The following is a 14,080-nucleotide window of genomic DNA, read 5'->3' on the forward strand; positions in this document are numbered from 1 at the left end:
GTTCTCTGTGTCACTCTCACGGGCAGCCAGCCCCGCCCTGCCCGAGGCCGCTCTCCTCAGCACAACGCAGGTGTCGCCATCGCTAAAATATTCAAAACTCTGGGCTCTCCCTGGCTGTGAGGCTCGTTAGAAGATTCTGGTAAAAAGGCCCTGCAGTCGATGTGCAAGGCTTTGCTGTTCCTCTGATCCAACATTGCCACCTTGTGCTGAATGAGGAGAGGTCCCTGTACTGGTGCCCTCCTGAAATCCGTGAGTTGTGACCAAAGTACTTGTACAACCCCTCAAGTACTATTCGTTATTTGGATTTATTTCATAGTCAACATCTTTCTTCCCTGTTTAATTTGTGGCTGAAGAACCGGTTTCTCCATTAGCCTGGAAATCGCTGTGCTCCAGCAGCTTTACGAAGCATATACATGAATTCAGGGAAAGCTCCAGGAGAAAGGAAAAATCTGCCTCTTCAATTCATCACAGGCTGATTTTTCTTCTCTGTAAATAGCTGGAGAGCACAATGAAACAATAACACAAGGTATTTTTAAAAAATGCAAGTAGTACAATATACATGTTGAAATAATATAAAAATGCTCAGAGAACAATCACAAGAAATCCAGCTCTTAACAAGCTCAAGGTAAGAAAACAATTAAGTGCTCAAAAACAAGCCCATAAATCTCAGTAAACAATCCTGTGCTGTGGTGCTGCAGAGCAGTAAAAGCAGAGCAAATGTAAAGCAGTTCAGCCACTTTTGCCTAGCAGAAGTCATATTTAGACTGCAAAATGTATGGTGCTCCTAAACAGAACCATAAATCACATTGTCATTTCCCAAGTGCGAAGGGAGGTCCTACTCCATTTCCTGGCTTTATTTCACAGCCAGTCTTGGACCTCATGGGTTCTCTCCCAATTCCCTTTGGTATCTGTGCTCAAGGCACCAGAGCAGGGCCAAAGTGAATCATTCTGACCTTTATGGATCACCTTTGTGCTGCAGAAGGAGCTGCACAGTGCTGACTGTCTCCTTCCTGCCAGAGGTGACACCCTGAGCGCCAGAGCCCCGAGCCTGTGCTTGTGCTGACTGGAGAACCTTCAGGATATCTCTATTTTTTTATTTTCCAGTTGTGCACAAAGCTGGAAGCTGGACATGCCCTAGAACCCAGAACCCCCCGTGCCCAGGGCTGATCCCACAGCAGGGCTGGGGGGATTCTGCCCCTGTGCTCAGGTGAGCCCCCAGCTGCAGAGCTGCCCCAGCCCTGTCCCAGCACAGGGAGGAGCTGGAGCTGCTGGAGCCAGGCCAGAGGAGGCTCCAGGATGAGCAGAGGATGGAGCAGCTCTGCTGGCAGGAAAGGCTGGCACAGCTGGGATTGTTCACCTGCAGAGGAGAAGCTTTGGGCTGAGCTCAGGGTGGCCTTGCAGGGCCTGAAGGAGCCACAGGAAACCTGGAGAGAGACAATTGACAAGGGATGGAGGGACAGACACAGGGAATGGCTCCCACTGCCAGAGGGCAGGGATGGATGGGATATTGGGAAAAGAGCCCATATTCTCCATTTTTTGCCACTTTTGGGAATATTTGCTCCAGCAGCAGAGCCTCCTGACAGTGTTCCTTGGCTGTCAGCAGGCAGGACCCCTCCCTGTTGCCCATATTTTTTAAGATTTTCTAAAGCCTTCCGAGTTTACATTCTTGTAGCAAACTTTCTCACACAACTTTCTGTACATAACTTATTGTTTTGCTTTACTTCATGGAGGAGGAGACATTTGGACTGGTAGTTTGTCCAGTGTCATTGGAGAGGTGGCACTTTCACCCTCCAATCCACTGTCACATTTGGAAAACTATAAATGTTGGAGTCGGAAATAAAAGGTTCTCCTTTTACAGTCACAAGAGCAGAGGTGTGCGTTGTGTTTTCTCATGTCCTGTAGTGACACCCCCCCTTCACCATTAGGGCAGCAGGCACCTAGCCCTGGGAAAGAGGAAAATTGCTGGGCACAACATAACGGGGAAACCCTTGATTAGTTTTGCAGATAGGATTGTTCCTACAGAAACAACACAACTCAGCCTTCAACCAGGAAAAACCTTTATTCCTCAACTGTTATATTTTAACATTTTAATATATTTTATATATTCCCATATACAGTATAAAAAGTGTGTATTCAAAGCTCTGGATATTCAGGTGGCAGAAATGCTCATGACTAAACTAACAGTGTCAGGAACATTTATGGAATGTGGATTATTTCACGAAAACAGGGTGTCCTAGAAGATTTCAAGGAATCCAACTCTCATCTTGGAGAGCAAAACACTCCTTTTGTTCCAACTTTTGCATTTTAACACCATTTTTGTCTGAATTCCTGATGGTCATCCTGCCCCTCCCCAGCAGTTCTGATGTATTTTACATACTCATCAGCCTTCTCCAACCTTCCTTTGTGGGCTCACTTCCCCCAGCCTAGGGATGAGAGCTGGTGCTTCACTACAGCCTCTCCAGTGTCCCACAAGAATTCAACACCACTCTCAAATCCTGCTGCACCCAACAGCCTTGTAAGACAATGAAAAGCAAACTGAGTAAGCTTAAATATAAATACATTTAATTGAGATCATATTAAAATTGTATTTCCAACAAGCAACGAGAGAATATTAACAATTAATTGAACACATAATTCTTGTTATATCTTGCCCCAAGCCACCTTTGATGTTTCCAATTCCTACATCCACATTCTGAAAACAAATTCTTCTCCAGCTGCCCTTTTTAAACTATGGGCTCCAGGTTTCCATCTTCCCAATACCTTTCAAACACGGATCTTCAAAGCAGCATTGACAGCTTTACTTCTGACCACTCCTGCTGCTCGCTCCAGCAAGCCCCACACCAACAATTTACCTGTAATAAAAACCCAATAAAGACAGTTGAAAAGAGGACCCCTATTCAACCCTTAGCACGGAACAGTTAATTAGCTGACATTTATTTTTATGTAAAAGATGCACATTAAAATATGCGGAACAGAATTTTCCATTTTCTGTGGGTTGTCTGCATGCAATCTAGGTTTTAACTCCACGGACAGGAGTTACTCCACTCTCAGGCACGCAGAGTGCTGCCAAAACCTGGCACCACTGAGCACCAGGACGGCCCCACTGGTGCCAGGAAAGCTCAGCAGCACCTTTCTCTCCCAGCAGCATAACACTGGCACAGGCACTGAGCAGCCACGGGCAGCTGACTTCTGCTGGGAGAAAAAAAAAAACAAACCAAAACCGGAGGGTTTACAGGGTAGAAAAAAAGTGGAGGCACCTCTCTGATGCCGCCTACTCTCATCAAAGCTTCATCCAGCAAGAGTAATAGATAAACTAAACCTATTGCTGGATAAACCATGTCATTTCCACCCTGAGGACCTGAGGCTAGCACAGGAGCCAGCAGACGCCTTTTAGTTAATTCAAGACAGCAAAACAAATCTTAAATTAAATCATGTGCGAATTTCCGTCTCCAGAGCGCCGGTCCCCAGCCCCGCTGCCGCCGCCACCCGTGCCCTGCTCCCCCCTCACCTCATGGCGGCGGCGGCGCCTCATGGCGAGGGGACCCGGCCCGCCAGAGCCGCTCCTCGCCCTCACGGCGGCGAGCCGAGGGAGCCGGAGCCGCTCCTCGCCCTCATGGCGGTGAGCCGAGGGAGCCGGAGCCGCTCCTCGCCCTCACGGCGGCGAGCCGAGGGAGCCGGAGCCGCTCCTCGCCCTCACGGCGGTGAGCCGAGGGAGCCGGAGCCGCTCCTCGCCCTCACGGCGGTGAGCCGATGGAGCCGGAGCCGCTCCTCGCCCTCACGGCGGTGAGCTGAGGAGGGAGCCAGAGCCGCTCCTCGCCCTCATGTCTGTGAGCCGAGGGAGCCAGAGCCGCTCCTCGCCCTCATGGCGGTGAGCTGAAGGAGCCGGAGCCGCTCCTCGCCCTCATGGCTGTGAGCTGAGGGACCAGAGCCGCTCCTCGCCCTCACGGCGGTGAGCTGAGCGAGCCGGAGCCGCTCCTCGCCCTCACGGCGGCGAGCCGAGCGAGCCGGAGCCGCTCCTCGCCCTCGTGGCGGTGAGCTGAGGGAGCCAGAGCCGCTCCTCGCCCTCATGGCGGTGAGCCGAGCGAGCCGGAGCCGCTCCTCGCCGTCATGGCGGTGAGCTGAGCGAGCCCGGCCCGCCAGAGCCGCTCCATCTTCACGGCGGCGGAGGCGCAAGAGGAGCGGGCCCGGCCGCGCTGCCGAGCTGATCCCACAGGCACCGCCCCGCTCGCTTCGGCCGCTCCCCCCGGGCGGGGAAAAACCCTCGATAACCAGTCACAGGGTGGCTTGGGCTGGCACGGACTTTAAAGATCGTCTCGTCCCACTCCTTGCCGTGGGCAGGGACACTTTCCACTATCCCAGGTTTCTCCAATCCCCGTCCAACCTGGCCTTGGACACTTCCAGCATCCCTGACAGAGCCCGAGCAGGAAACACAGGATCTTTGGAGCCAGGAGAACTGAACTCAAGCACCAGCTTATGGGAAGCAGGGGGCTGGTGAGCTGCGTCTGCTTGCCCCTGATGTGTCCCACTTCAGGCACAGGAGGTAGAGGTGTCAGCTCAGAAACAGCTGCCAGCAACAAAAATCCAGCCCTGAAATAAGGCGATAAAAAGTTGTGGTGCTGCCAAGTGCCTCGCTGGGAGAAGCACAATTCCACACCTTCCCTGGCCCCCGCTGGATGCCTTAACATCAGCCCAGTGCTCTGTGTATCCATGTGTCGGAACTCAAAATGTCCCTCAGACATTTTCAGAGGTTCCAGGCCTTGGTCAGAAGCATTTTAGACCCTGGCAAGCAGATGAAAACAGCTGTGATTTTGAGTTTGAACCATGGAATGAATTACCAACTTTGAAGGTGGAACAAGCGGTCACAGAGAGTTAGATGGTATAGTAAAAGTAGTCACAAATTAGAGGGAAAATTTTTTAGTATTGTACAGGGGGGTTTTAACACCTGTACAGGGGGGTTTTACTTTGTACAGGGGGGTCAGGAGTTCTAAGATGGAGGAAAGTGGGCCTGAACCTGTTCTTCCTCCTTCTTCTTCCTTACCTCCATGTTCTTGGTGATGTTGGCATTTTTCTATTGGTTTAGGCTAGGGACACACTGTTCAACGTAGATGATAGATATTGGCACATTATTGTAAATATAGTACACGTAATTTCTGGTATATAATGTTTGTACCATCCCACTGAGGGGCAGAGCCCCGCACACTGCCCTGCAAGACAGACCTGCGGCAGGGCAGCAGAACTTGTTATAGATAAGCAAAAATAAACAACCTTGAAAACAGCACAGACGAACTATGGCTTCTTCTTTGGCAACGGGGCAGAAAGACAGAGACTTTCTACAATCTCGGAATCACCAACACCCACAGATTCCGACATCCATGTCTGGTCTGGGCACGGCAGTGAAACTGTAACGTCCCTCGCTGGGGCTCGACTCAAAGGAAGTTTTTCTCTGGGCTTTGTGCTCCAGTGAGACATTTCAAGGCCTTTCCAGAACGCCTGTCATCCCTCCCCCGTGCTCCTTATGTGCTTATGCTCTCAGAGCTCAGCAATGAACTCAGCTGGAGCTGTGCCTTGCCTCAGGCAGTCATCCACTCCAGCCCTGTCTTCTTCAAATGTTTCACGGTCTATTTTCAGCCCAAGGCAGGCAGCTATTCTTCCTGCATGTTGGGTGCTCCTCCCCGGCTCAGTCTGATCCTGCTCTGTCCCGGGAAGCTCTGGGCTCGTTGTACCCAGGACACGGCTGCATGCAGGGAGAAAGGCTGGTGCTGAGCAGAAGGAGCTTGGTGCTTCCCCTGTCAGTGATGAGCCTGGTGAGGAACAGGTTTCTCAGCTATGTCCAGTGCAGCACAGCAAAAGCTGTCTGGTGGAGAGACAGGTAAGAGCAGACACAGAGCATTTTGTGCTCTTGTTCCTGGAGATCTCACTGCCCGTGGCCAAGGGACGTGCCCACACTGGGATGGATGATGACTCTGCCGAGACCCTAAGCCACAGCTTCAGTCTGGAGCTGTTTAATTCACTGCGCAGCATGGGGTCCAAATTAATATGTTTTGTTTCTTTTAACAAAACATTTTCAGCAGGACTGGGGAGATACTTCAAAAGCTTCCTAAATGCCAAATACCAGAACTCAGCAACTCTTAGTGCCAGAACCAGTCTCTCACTTCCCAGTATAGACTCCCTCTGTGTGCACAGCTTTTCCTCTGCATGCTTGCCTTGGAGGGGGCCTCAAACAAAGGCCTGCACATCACTTATGAACTTTGGGTGAAAAGCATCAAAGCAGATGAAACAGCAGCTCTGCCATGGGACTGAAGCCCTTTTCTGTCACAGGAGCGTTCTCTCTGCATCAGTTGCAGGCAGTCCCTGTTGTTCATCTTGGCTTGATGAGTGCTAAACAGATCCTTCTTTTCTCCTGCAAATGTTGTGGTGGGCCTGAAGGGACTGAGATGCTTTGTTCCAAACCAGATTAGAGATATGAGTAACTATGAAACAAAAGCCCAGCTAGCCTTCAGGAGAGTTCCTCTAGTCTAGACACAGCCTCACCTGAGCTCCCTGCATCCCAGCAGAGCCCTGCAGCTTGCGTTCAAAGCAACTCAACAGGCTCCAGAAGCCTGGGTAACCGCTGTCGAGTGACTGTTCAGTTACAGCATAAAGGAGGAATCACATCTGAATGATTTTGCTCCCATAAATTAGCAGGATGGGTTAAACCAGGACATGAGCACTGTCTGCTGGCACAGTGCATCCACTCAAGAGATTTGCACTGGCAGGTCGTGTGCTCCAAGCCTGGAGTGGGATATCCCCCCACGTCACAACGTCTGCAGCTTCTGTGGCAGCAAGAGAGATCCTTTACTGTCACCTCAGCCCTGAACACAGCCGTGCCCAGGGCTCACTGCCTGCCTGTCACTGCTCTCCTCCAGCTCTGGCACTGCAGGATTGGTACTGTGATCCTTCAGTACCCATCAGATTTTAGCTTAATGCCATTTGGCCACACTGTCAGTCATTGGAGAAAAAGACAGAGTAGTACTGTGGGAAGAGGAAGAAAATTCAGTAAAGCTATGGAAGAAAAGATTTGTGGATGGACATCATCATTTACCACAATGGTCACCCCCAGCCCCACAGCCAAGCCAGTTCAGGCTCCAGTGAAAAGAACTTTTGTCCCCTTGGTGTCTGTCACGGCTGGGGACCATGATTTAGACACTTGTGGGTGTTGATGCTTGCACTGCCCTGTGAGTGCCACCAGCCTTGCTCGGCTCCCACACCGCACAAGTGGCGGGGCAGCGATGGCCTCAATGGTGCCTTTTCCTCTTTTGGAGATTCAGCACTCTCTGAGGTGCTGCACCCAGGTCAGGGCAATCCCACATATGAGCACAGATGGGGAGAAGAGCTCATTGACCAGCAGAGAAGGACTTGGAGGGTATCATGGATGAAAAGCTGGACATGAACCAACAATGTGCAGTGGCAGCCCAGAAACCCCCCTGTGCTGGGCTGCACCGTACAGGAGTGGGCAGCAGGCAAGGGAGGGGATTGTCCCCCTCTGCTCTGCCCTGGTGAGATCCCCCTGCAGAGCTGCTCCAGCACCAGAAGCACATGGAGCTTTTGGAGCACATCCAGAGGAGGCCAAGGGGATGCTCCCAGAATTGAAGTCTCTCTGCCATGGAGCCAGACTGGGAGAGCTGGGGGTGCTCACCTGGAGAGGAGAAGCTCCAAGGAGACCTCAGAGCCCCTTCCAGGGCCTAAAGGGGCTCCAGGAGAGCTGGAGAGGGACTGGGGACAAGGCATGAAGGGACAGGACACAGGGAATGGCTTCATACGTCATGATACAGGGCAGAGTTAGGTGGAATATTGGGAATTGTTCCCTGTGAGGGTGGGCAGCCCTGGCACAGGTGCCCAGAGCAGCTGTGGCTGCCCCTGGTTCCCTGGCAGTGCCCAAGGCCAGGTTGGACAGGGCTTGGAGCAGCCTGGGACAGTGGAAGGTGCCCCTGCAAAGGCAGGGGGAGGAATAAAGTTATTTTTATGGTCTCTTCTGACCAAAGCCATTCTGTAATTCCATCATCTCCTCTGAATCCACAGAAGGGCCATTTCCACTTCCCCACTGCCATCACAAGATGGCATGCCAGACCTAAAAGCTGAGCTGGCTCAGCTGATACTCGAGAGATCTTTTCCAGGCTCTGGGGTGTCCAACCCCAGAAGGAGCTATGGGTTTAACCCTGCCTGCTGAGCTCCTCTGCCAGGTCTCAGCCCTGCCACTGCCTTTTAATCACATCCCTTCATGCCAGGGCTGTACTAATCATCTGCACTGAAACACTGCTGCCGTTACTCCGTGACCTCTGAGCCATCTAATTGCACTGAGTTAAGCCAGTTACAGTTTTTACAGTGAATGGCATGCAGAGCACTTTAATCCTGACCTGCAATACCTCCAGCTCTTGCAGGGCCTCCTCTGCCTCTGAGGAGACGTTGCTAATCAGACCAAGCCAGGATGTAGTTTAAGACATGGACAAAGGGAGGCAAGGGCAAATCATGAGCAAAATGAATGTGACTCATTTTGTTACAAGGCACTGTTGAAGGTAGAACTGCCTTTTCTTTGCCTCAGAATGATTTGGGAGAGTAGTGAGAAGTCTTTCAATAATTTATAACTTCAAAATAAAATAAAATAAATAAAAAAAAAGAGAGAGAAAAAGAATTCTTCTTAGATTTTTTTTAAAGAAAGCTTATTTTGAGTTAGGTGCATAAAGCACTAGCGCAGTGTGTTATCCCCTGTTTCTGCTCCCACGTGTGAGTGGGTGCTCCAAGCTTCATCCACCAGTTGCTCCTGCAGGAAGAACCCATGATCCAACTCTCTCCTTCCCTGGCCAAGGGCCTGCAGCCCCCATCGGGGCTCGGTGCCATGTCCTGGGTGCCAGCTCTGCCAGCAAAGCTCCCGGGGCGGCAGTGGGGCAGGAGCTGCTGCTCGGGCCGGGGCTGCTGTGTCCCTCTGGGCAGCTCAGGGAGAGGCTGCTCAGGCTGTTCCCTTTCCATGGAGCTGGAGAGCAACCTCACTTGGTCCAGAGGAAGGAGCAGTGGGAAAGGTTCCATAACCCACAATCAGCCTGCCAGAGGGGCGGTGCACCCGCAGCAAGAGCAGTGCCAGGCTGGATGTGGCTGGGCAGGAGTGTGCCCTGCCTGTGGGACTCTGCTTCCCCCAGGCCTGCAGCCACCCCCTCCATTCCCCCCTCCACGCTGGCCTGGGACTCCTGGCCCTGTCAGAGCCTGCTGGTTTTGTTGTTCAAAATGCACTCGGGCAGCCCAAGGAGCCCGTGCAGCTCCCTCTGTTCTGGGCTGAAACTGCTGCACAGAATTTCTTTTTCCATTTCATCTCTGGCAGAGACCTTGAGCTTTGCTCCTTTCCTCTTCCACCCTCCTCTCCTCCTTCTGAGCTTCTCCCTGGCCCAGATTCCTTCCCTGGTGTCTTCTTCTGCTCCCAGCCCCTATTTAACCCCCATTTTTATTGTCCTCTCCAGTGCTCCTACCCAGAGGACAGATCACAAGCCACAAGCTCTGCTATTCATCTACCAGATCCTAAACCACTGTCTCAGTGTGATAAATGTGATCTGCTAATCCCGTGGAGAGGATCCCCTAGGATGCAAACTCCTGCTTTGATCTGTGGCAATCCCATGGCATCAACCACAGAGTTGCAGCTGCCTTGCCCCGAGCGTGGGCACCACCATCAGCTCACCTTAGGAATTCAGACCTGCACAAGGCCCACCAAACACACCTGTGTCCTTCCAGTGCCCCACCAGCTCTCCTGGCAGCGAGGAATTGCTTTAATTCTGTGAGTTTTATAAAGCCTGACTCAAATCCCAGGGATTTCAGGCAGCGCTGACACCCAGAGTGGGGTGGTGTGAGCACAGCCCTGGGGTCAGGTGCTGGGGACAGATGGGTGGGCACATCAACCCAGTGTTTTAGAGCAGTGCTAACCAGGAACAGCTTATTTCATTAAGGCAAAAAAGAAAACCAATAATCATTCTTAATTAGGACAGAAACCCCCAGATAGGCTTTTTTAAAGAAAACGCCTAAAAATACCATTTTTGCTTTGAAAACTATTTTTTGCTCTTCAGACTGTAAGATAAAACACATTTGAATTGATGATGCATTTCACAGCAAAAATACATTCCTTTTCATCTTGAAAACGCTAAAATGAGTTGTTACAAAATTTTCAACGTTTACCCCCCCTTTCTTAAAAAACAAAATTTTTAATTCAGATGAGATGTCTGTTTTTTTTTTTTTTCTAATGGAAACTCTTGATTACATTTTTACCCAACAGTTCTAATTAGAAGTAACAATTCCAGCTGATTCTTGGTGGGGTGATAAACAGCTGGACTGTGCAGCCCTCTCCACTCTGGGATTTCCAAACAAGCCTCAGCCCTGGCAGTTTAGCCTTCTGCAACATTTTAGACTTGTCTAGTAACTGGAATTTATTTTTCTTTCTTTTTTCCCCCAGCCTTTCTCCTCTGAGGGTTAGTTTTTACCAGGGCAGCACCTCTAACAGTCAGAGAACTTCACAGTGAGTTGAGATCACATTGATTTCTTGAGGAAGAAGCCGCATACTAATTTTCCCTATTTTTCTCCCTGGAGGAACACAGGTAACAGCTTCAGGAAGGCAGCTGGGTTTGTAGATATTATGTTCACTGGGCTGACAGGGAAGTCTGAGGTCTGTGGGACAATCATGGGACGTGAGGAAACCTTGGCTGGTCTGGTGCAATGCTGGTGTTGCTGGGAAAGCCTGCGGGATTAAAGCAGAACAAGTTAAGCCTGAGAGAAGCATCAGGTGAGGATCAGGGGATGGATCAGTCCATGCTATGCTGCCAGAGCTTCCCCCTGCTCCAGGATGATCCTTACACCCCTCAGCTCTTTGGGGCAAGGGAAGGAACACCGGAGCAGTGTGAATGGAGAGGAAGGGACTGTGGCAGAGTCCAGAGTCTTCTCTCCCTGGAAACAAGCCCATGGCCTCAGCCTGTCCCACCTCACCCCTCCCACTCCCCTTCCAAACAGCTCTTGGACAAACCTCAGACAGTATTAAATGAGAGGGAGGTTTTCATACACCAATGTCTCTGTGATTAATGGATTAAGAGTTTCTGTGCAAATTAAAGCCTTTCTTCATACTTCACACAACCAGCCCTTCAGCTGTTGCTCTTTCCCTTCTAGTCCTTTACAAAAGTCCCCGTGGGCCTTGCTTGCCCCATTCTGTTTGCTGCAGTTTTGTCCCCACAGTGACCCAGGGATGTTCCCCAAAGCCTTCACCCCACTGAGTCCTGGGCAGACCCTGCTGCTCCTGAAGCAGCACTGTGGAGAGGAGGATGCTGTGAGCACAGCTTGTTTATACACAAAACCAGCCCAAGAGAGGGGCTGTAAATGCCTCTTTATTTCCATATTTATCATTGCAGCTCAGATGGATGAGGAAGTGGAAAGTTTAGATGAAACAGAGAAGAGATGAAAAACTGTTGGCAAGCTGCAGCTCAGCTGAGACTGGCAGCCTTAAGGGCTTCCAGAAGGAAAAAGGCTTTCAATTCCTGCTCTGCTGCTCCATAACATCCCAATTCCCCTGCCAGGCCAGGAGGGGTGGGGCAGCTGGGGAGCCCTGCCTTCCTGTGATCCCACCCCAGGGAGATGGAGCTGAAACCCCAAAGCAGCAAGTTTGGTCTTGTTGATGTTTTACAGGGCTGATATCTGCCCAGAGCAGCAGCAAAGTGTGGGTGTGGAGGCTCTGTAAGGATCTCCAGGTGATGGGCACTGTGGTCACCTGTGCCATGGTGGAAAGAAGCCACAAAGGCTTTGCTGGACACCTTTGGAACATCCTGTGCTGGGTGTTGGTGATGGATGATGATTTAAAGCCCGTTTGTGCAGGGAATAATGGCTCATAACCATTTCCTCTCCTTTAATGGTGTGACCCTGCTGAAATGGGTGATCTCACGTTTCCACCTTAGGGGAGGTGTTTTATTAATTGTCCCTGCCATTGCTCTTGAGCCCATGTGTGCTGTGATGTGGATGTGCTTCAAATACAGTGAAGAGGAGGTGGCAGCTGGGATGTGGCTCTGGGGGAGGCAGCCAGAGAGGCAGAGATGGGTGCTGCCCACGGCTTTCCAATGATCTGAAACCTCAGTCCTGGGAGGGACTGACTGCTGTTGTGCGTGTCAATTTTATGAAGTTAATTGTACAGTTGCCCAGTGGTTTGTTCTGTTAGCCCTCATGCTACCACAGTTAGTTTCTCCTTGAGTTTGACCCTCCTATCCTGTTGTCAATCAAGTAATCTCCTCCCTTTGTTCCAGACTCTTCTCTACCTATCAAGGCAACCCTGCTCCTTCTACCCTGTCAGTGCAAACCCTACCCTTTGTTCTGGAATGTTCCCTGCCAGTTACCCCCTGGCACCAATCCCTAGCCGAACCCTCTCTCCTCCCCTCATCCTGATTAGTTACTGTTCTGAAAACCACACCCTGAGACCCTGAGTGTTACCCCATTGATTGTCTTCTTGTACCCACCCCCTCTCTTGTGAAAGCTTAAAAATCTGTGCACAGGAGTGCTCAGGGCTCTTTTTCACCTGTGGACCCTCCAAGTTTACTCCTCTGTCTAACTGCGGATAAATGAGTTGGCTTCTCACTGTGAAAGAGCCTCTTCTGACTTCTTTGCTTGATCCCTGCTGCGCTGCTGTGGAGTCTCCAGCATAGGACACTTGGCTCAAAGGTTCTGGCTCTGGCACCATCCCAGCTGAGGCAGTTCCCCACACTTGCCCCTGGAACAACACCGACCTAGCAGACTGCCCCCAGGCCAAGGGAGTCTGACTCTGCTGGAGGATAACCAGGACTCTGTGTCTGTGACCAGGCTCTGTTCCATGGGGAGGAGGCAGGGGATTGAACTGTCCCCTTGCTGCTTGCATGGCCCTCTGTGCTGGTCAATTTTTCATCCAAATCCCTGCTTGAGCACCCATAAAGGTCCCTGCCCAGGTCATTTGGCATGATGGCTTCTGGAAAAGCATCCCTAGAGTCACTGTCCCTGCCTGGTCGCAGCTGAGCTGGTGGCAGTGAATGAAATAGGACTTGTGCTGGTGGTGATAAGAGACTGCAAGCTGGACCCATCTGATTCTCACAGCAATTCAAAGAGGCTGATGCTGACATGGCAGAACAGGTCCTAGAATAGCCTTCATATCCCAGCACACAAAATGGGTGAGAAAAAGCATTTTTAAAACTTACTGGGGAAACTCTGCAGCTGTGATGCCATCCTATCTCAAGCCCAGGGCTCCCCTCTGACCTCTTTGGAGTCACATGTACTCCAAAAAACGCTCTGCTCTGAACTCAGGCTGGGTCATGACTCATGTCTTGGGCTGTAAAAATGTATTTCATTGTGTCAGCATGGAAAGTGGCCGTGGGCAGCTCTCTGGCAGCAATGAGGCCGGCTGGGGCAGGCCTCAATTACACCTGCTGGAGCCCAAATTCCACCTCACATTTTGCTACAGCACACAAAAAATGTTCAGGGGAAGAAAAGGCTAGAGTGGAAAAGTGTTACACTTAAAAATTCTGGTAGGACTCTTTCCAGTGGCTTGTCTGGCTATAAATCCATCTATTTTGGTGCAAGTGCAAAGCCTGGACCTGCGACCTCAAGAGTTTCCTGAGCCTGTGGAATTTGCTTCGTATCCAGAAGAGACACCTCTCGTGCTCATCCTGGCATCCTTCCAGAGGGAAAAGGGCAACTGAACTCTCTGGATGTCTCTGCCTTGCTGTGTTAAACAGCATCCATGCTTTTTCTTTGGGTCTTCCCCCAGCCAAAACTACTTGCAGGTACTTTTAGTATGAAAATATCACTAAAAACAAAGAGTTAACTGTGGAGGGGCAGCACTGTGAGGCTTCACAACATTGGCACTTTGCAACTTAATTTTGCTTTTGGACTTAAATGTCCAATTATGTGTCTGGGGGTGTTTAGCACCAGTCAGGTAATTTCATTTGTGACCAAATCTGGGACACGTTGCCACAACTGAGCTACGGAAGAAGCCAAACAGCCTTGAGAGGAGAGGAGCCTGGTGGCTGCAGACAAGCATATGGCAGTCCTGGGCACAAACCCACACACC

The 14,080-nt window shown here is 50.9% G+C and overlaps 1 non-coding gene across 1 annotated transcript; it reads right to left on the reverse strand.

Moving 5' to 3' along the window:
- Positions 1 to 2,994: 2,994 nt before the first annotated feature.
- LOC115497169 (small nucleolar RNA SNORA74) lies at positions 2,995 to 3,197 on the reverse strand. The gene has a single exon (XR_003962740.4). It is a non-coding gene; the product is annotated as a small nucleolar RNA SNORA74 (small nucleolar RNA).
- Between the last annotated feature and the right edge of the window lie 10,883 nt (positions 3,198 to 14,080).

The sequence above is a fragment of the Taeniopygia guttata genome, chromosome 13 (assembly GCF_048771995.1).
Source record: "Taeniopygia guttata chromosome 13, bTaeGut7.mat, whole genome shotgun sequence".
NCBI lineage: Eukaryota > Metazoa > Chordata > Aves > Passeriformes > Estrildidae > Taeniopygia > Taeniopygia guttata.